The 6,600-nt window shown below is 38.6% G+C and overlaps 1 protein-coding gene across 3 annotated transcripts in view; it reads left to right on the top strand.

The window, feature by feature from the left end:
* The window catches only part of LOC117503790 (chemokine-like protein TAFA-5), a 269,799-nt gene that overhangs the window by 243,883 nt on the left and 19,316 nt on the right, over positions 1-6,600 (top strand). The gene's annotated exons all lie outside the window — the stretch shown is intronic.

Below are 6,600 nucleotides of genomic sequence, written 5' to 3'. Positions count from 1 at the left end.
GATATGTAGGCTCAGCAGTCATCTCCCATACCTCCTCCTCTCAGTGAAAGGCTTACTGCTGTCTCTTTGGAGAGGAGGATGCTCCCAAACATGCGCCCCCACCCCACCATTTTAGACTGGCAGATTAAACGGCGCAAAGAGATACATCTCTGCGTGTGCCAACGTGGGGAGCAAGGTGAGGAAGAGGCACAGCGAGTGCGCCATTAGAGGTGAAAAGCAATGTCACCCCAGGTTATCTGAGGCCTTTTGTGATTGGACAAACCACTCTGCACCAACAGAAAAACAGTGTGAGGTACAAAATGGGCCACTGTAGTTACAAAAAAAAACAATATTATGAAAGGCAAGTCATTTTCATTTGGTGCACTTCACACAGTGGATAATCGTAAACCTTTCATCATCCATCATAAGTGGCAGAAACATAGTTTGCTTGGGCGGCCCAATCTGCCACTACAGTGGCAGAAGTGAGTGATGTTGGCTGTTGGCATCATAAGTTGTTCAAAGAGGAAGAGAGCCTGCATTTCTGATTTCCTGTCTTTGGCGGCACAAGGAAATTTCACCTGGGGGGGCTGAATGAAGTGGTCCGATGTAACCAGTGGTGGGCACAGCAAACCAAAAAGTTAGCTTCGATAACCATTAATCTGATAACTGAAAAGTTATGTTTTATGACGTTAAACCGATAAACTGCTAAAAAAATTATCTTTATTACAGACAACCAATAACTTTTAGCATTGATTCAGACGCGGCCACATCAGATTACACGGTCGTCTTCTGATAAACCAGTTTCACTTTTACATTTCGCTGCTGGGTAAATTCAAGGATCACAAATACATAAGAATGCACCAAAAATGAAAGAATAAAAACATAAAAAGCAGTAAAACACAGTATTAGAAGTACAAACTAAAAAGTTGCTGCTTCTTTCACACGCTTTGAACCCTGCGGCTTAAACAACTGAAATACGTCCATTAATGCATTGATTGGCAGAGTAAAAGACACGTAGTAAATATAAATTCTTACCTGTTAGTTTCAGTGGGATTCATCTAATAAATAACTCAAATAAAGCTTCCTTTTTTTTTATCCAAAACCGTCTCTAAATGGTGACAAAAAGTCCCTCTGTGCACAGCTGCTCTCTACCACCTCTCTACCACCATGTCTTGGCAATTAAATTATCCCCGTCAGCCACAAAGAAATAAACTAAAATAATGTTAAAATTAGCCCGTTTTGTTTTTGTGTCGAGCAGACGACACTGTACTCACTGTAACATCCAAAGTGAACCCAAACTCCACTACCCACAATGCTCCCTGCGTCGACCGGCCAATTACGTTTTGCACTTAATGATGACATCATCAGCAAGCGACAGGCAGCCAATCTCTTACAAACACACAACAGATGGACTAAATGTTTGATTTTAGGGTTTACAAACGTTTTTGACCGTTAAACTTTGCTCACTTTACCAGCAAAAAATAAATAAATAAAATGTTATCGGACTAAAAATTGGCGGATCTAAATTTATCGAAGATAAGTGGTCCGATGATGGTTTTAAAACTAATTAACTAAATAATTATCTGTTATCGGATTAACTAAACTGTGCCCACCACTGGATGTAACCCTATAGTGGTGCAAGAACCTAACTGTTAAATTCTCTCTCTTAAACAGTGTATTTTGTTGTACTTTACATGTTAAATTCAGGTTGTGCAGTGGATTAGCGGTTAGCACTGTTGCCTCACAGAAAGAAGGTCAAGGGACTGATTCCCACCTGTGGCCTTTCTGTGTGGAGTTTGCATGTTCTCCCCGTGTTTTTGTTGGTTCCCTCCGGGTGCTCCGGCATCCTCCCACGTCCAAAGACATGCAGCTTAGGTGGACTGGACACTTTAAATTGTCCATAGGTGTGTGTATGTGCGCGAGTGTTAATGTGTTTGTCTATATGTGGCCCTGCGACAGACTGGCGTCCTGCCCCGGGTGTACCCCACCTCACACCCTGACGGCTGGGCTCTAGCCACCCCATGATCCTTAATTGGAGAAAGCACATATAGAAGATAGATGGATGGATGTTAAATTTAATAACTTGTTAATATTATCAACTGCATCAACATTCACATAGACGGTTCTTTTCTGTTTGGGAAGCTAACGTTAATACACACTTTTGTTTACATTTGTTATTGTATTTCTTGTTAATACCATTATTGTAGGGTGAAGCGACACTATTATACTTTATACGGCAGTTACAGTTATTGTTTAGCTTTGTTGGCTAGCTAGGTACAGTTGGCTTATTAACTGCTAAGTTAACTGTAGCCCATCTAGCTATGTTAGCTTACTTTTGTGATTTACACTTTTATTTAACATGGTGTAGATTTTTAATGGTTCTTCAGTTTATGAGTTCTTTAATAGATATCAACAGATGGTATCTAAGTTTGGGGTTTCCAAAAAAAGCATGTAGAGTATGGATTTTGTCTTCCTATAGTAAGCTAGCAGGGTGAACTTTAGATAGATACCTAAAACATATTACATCATAGCTTCTGTTTCTATAATAACATAGCCATATTTATAGCTTAGCCTACTAGCTATAATTTAGTTTTACAACAAGTCTACAGACTAGGTAGACATATACTTCAATCTTCTCCTATATGAATATTTAGGTTTTAATAGCTTACTCCTATAATATTATGTAGTAACTATATTTCTTGTATATGTTGCTTACTACCTTGATTGTGTAAATATCACTTATATACATGCTGTCCATTTTCTTGAGCTGCTTAGGTGGGTAGGGAGAGTTCCCATGGGATAAAAAAGCTTTTAAACCTACCATCCCTGGTTCTCAAGACCAGGCACCTAACACCTAAGTGGCTCTACTCTTTTTTTTTTTTTTTTTTTAGCTATACCTTAGTATACACTAGTAGAGTTCTACCTTAGAATTGGTATTATAATAGAAGATATACCTGAATTTTCATGGTTTGTTCAACAAGTACATAAACTCTCCTTAAAAGTCACCTTTGGCTTGTCTTTTTAGGCAAAGGGACACGAGACATGTCACCTATTCCAACACTCTGCCCCACCCATCCAGCCATGTGTTTCACATGTTTTGTCACAGCGTGTGATTAATGTTGGCACTTTCATACATTCTGAAAAATGCAGAACATGGCTCTTGAGTGAAACGAGCGAAAACCCTTAACTGTCTCACTGGGTGTTAATCATATGTGCCATTAGGTCAGTCCTGATTGGAGTATTTAGGCTGTGAACAGAAGTGGCATCTCCTCAGAGAAAGACTGTGATTACCGTAATCAAGACTTTACTGCATACTGCGTACAAGCAGAGGAGACGGGAAGATGAGTGCACGAGAAACAGTGACGATGGAGGACAGACAAAAGGAGATTAGTAGGGATATGATGAAGCGGAGGGGATTTGGATGATGAAGCTAAGAGTTGGAATAGAGAGTAGAGGATGACAGCACACTCATACTCGAGTTTATGTGTTTGCATACAGTAATACAGTACCTCACCAAGGTTTTAAGAAATTTAGCTGATATCTATGAATACGAGGTCTGTTAGAAAAGTATCCAACCTTTTTATTTTTTGCAAAAACCTGATGGATTTGAATCACGTGTGCTTGCATGAGCCAACCTTCGTGCGCATACGTGATTTTTTTCACGCCTGTCGATTGCGTCATTTGCTTGTAAGCAGCCTTTGTGTGAGGATGGGTGGAGTCTCTCGTCGGATTTTCTTTGCAAGGAAAATGGCGGAACAACTGGAGCAATTTCTCGGATAGTCACACGACGGTCCCGCATCACCACAGCGTTCACTTTGGAAATGATCTGGTCATTTCAGCATGTTGATGGCCGACCGGAGCGCGGCTCGCTCTGCACCGTTGTGCGGACGTCTTTAAACCGGTTGTACCGCTCCTTAATCTGTGTGATGCCCATAGGATCGTCACCAAAAGCCGTCTGAATAATTTGAATGGTTTCCACCTGGCTGTCGCCCAGTTTCTGGCAAAATTTGATGCAGTCGCGCTGCTCCAGTTGTTCCGCCATTTTCCTTGCAAAGAAAATCAGACGAGAGACTACACCCATCCTCACACAAAGGCTGCTTACCAGCAAATGACGCAATCGACAGGCATGAAAAAATTCACGCATGCGCATGTAGGTTCAAGGTTGGCTCATGCAAGCACACGTGATTCAAATCCATCAGGTTTTTGCAAAAAATAAAAAGGTCGGATACGTTTCTAACAGACCTTGTAAATGTTAGTAATGTGAACACTTTTCATTTTAAAAACATATATAAGTTATCATCGATGTCCAAACTACATAATTTTTATTGTCCTCCACATTGTATACGAAAACCAGGTTGTATTTCAGTTTCAATTTTCAATTTATTTTCATTTATATAGCACCAAATCACAACAGAGTTGCCTCAAGGTGCTTCACACATGTAAGGTCTAACCTTACAAACCCCCAGAGCAACAGTGGTAAGGAAAAACTCCCTCTGAGGAAGAAACCTCAAGCAGACCAGACTCAAAGGGGTGACCCTCTGCTTGGGCCATGCTACAAACATAAATTACAGAACAATTCACAAAATTGTGGTATTTAATCACGTATTCACAATCACTTTATTACTGAGTGATCAACAACTGTGTGTGTTTTGTAATTAGATTATTGATTGTTTTCTTGAATGAAAAAACTTTTCTCGGAATTACTGAATTTTCGGATGTGAAGTGTACCGTTATTTCTAACATATTGTTACATATACACAGTTCGTTTCACTTCTAATGGATCATATTAAAGAAAATTCTAAATGTGGCTAATGTTAGCATATAGCATATGCTAACTGATAGCATTAATCATAGTTATGGGGCTATTCCAGAGTGTGAATAGCCTGAATAGCAAATCAAGGCATGTTTTGATGCATCATAGTAAGTTCTTCATCCTTCTTTGTCAATCCTGACCGAGTTTTATATAGTTACGGTCAACATCGGTACCAGATTTGAAATCAGGATCCAATTTTTGAACCATTCAACAATTTTATCCCGATTCTCGAAATCGTTGATAGTATGTGGTAATTTGGGGGTATTCAATCATGTTCAAACTTCTTTAAAACAGGGTATTCGGCGTGACTTGTTTGAACCTTGTTTGAACGTCCTCCATCAGGGTAAAAATTTGAAGCTAAAGCAATGTTTATTGTGTTTTGTTTGTTCAAAACTGAGCAACTTTGATCATGTCTGGCCGAGGGTGCAGCCTTTTTGGTTCCTTTCATTTTCAGACAGGTTGCCAGGTATTCAATTTGTAAGCCAACGAGTTGCCAGGTCTGCATGCCTCCTGGTAGAAGACATGCTGGATTAAGCAATTTTATCCTGTTTCTGCACTTTTTTGGATCATGGATGATCGTAGTACAACGGTGCCCTGTAGAATACGAGTGTTAGTGTGACTGCAACAGTGTTAACTGGGTTTAGCATACGGGTTAATGCACGAGGGCTTTCTTTATTACGGCTCATCAGCAGTTAGACAAGCTGTTGATTGGTATTTTTTTTTTTAGGTATAAATACCAGTGTGCTCCAATTCTGGAAATTTGATCATTCTGAAAAAATGGACTTAGGCTGTATATGTTGACATTTCAAATAAAATTGTGTTTTGGTATATATTATAGATGAAATGATCCACAAGCTCAATGATACCATACATATCATGATATACCTTTGTGATTCAATATGTATCATGATACAGGCTCTATGATGCGATTAACACTATACATAATGTATTATTCCACCCCTACTATATATATATATATATATATATATATATATATAAAATCTTATATGCCTATGAAAAAACATGTTTCTTTCTCAAGCTGATGTTATTTTGCACTGTGAATATATTAGACATATAAAACATATTTTCAGAGTTCTTTCATTAGGCAGTCCAGCATCTAACTATAAAGCAAAAAAATTGCGTATGGGAATGTAGCTTAGATATCTCTCAAACGGTATGTCAGACCGACCTCAGCTTTTGGATATGGCTTGCGGTTTGAAAATTTTGTGGATTAATTTTCAAGACCTTTATTTTGCTATTAAACCTTTATTTTGACATTGTAACATTAGTAGATCCAAGATGGCACACTCCATGGCATATGTCCTGCAAAACCTCCGTTTGTATATGGATCTCCGTCAAAATTTGTTTCCATGTTCCATTTATTTCATCATATAAAACAGCTAACTTAAAAAAAACCCACAAATATATATTTTATGAATTTATTTTGACACAAAATGTGCGTCTCTCAAAAGATGACCCTGTGGTTAAAAATAAGCGTGCCCTTTCTTCTTCTATTGTGTTTAATGGCAGCTGGCATCCTTTTTGTTGCATTGCTGCCCCCTTCTGTTATAACAGCACTAAATCCTCTCGATGAGTCCAGTGTCTGAATTATTTAAGAAGCCAACACTTCCCCCTCTCACTTGACCTTATGGCTAAAATACTTCCTACAGAAACTTCTTTTAGGCCTTATAATTGATTTCTTTCCATTTTTACTCTTTAATAGATGAACCATTCAAAAATAACGAGATATAGTTTGTAAAATTTAATATTTTGAGTGAAAGTTAAAGCACTGTGCTAATTATTGTACA

This window comes from Thalassophryne amazonica, chromosome 22, assembly GCF_902500255.1.
Source record: "Thalassophryne amazonica chromosome 22, fThaAma1.1, whole genome shotgun sequence".
In the NCBI taxonomy this organism is placed as follows: Eukaryota; Metazoa; Chordata; class Actinopteri; order Batrachoidiformes; family Batrachoididae; genus Thalassophryne; species Thalassophryne amazonica.
The sequence above is the reverse complement of the archived record's forward strand: the minus strand, read 5'-3'. Positions and strand labels throughout refer to the sequence as shown.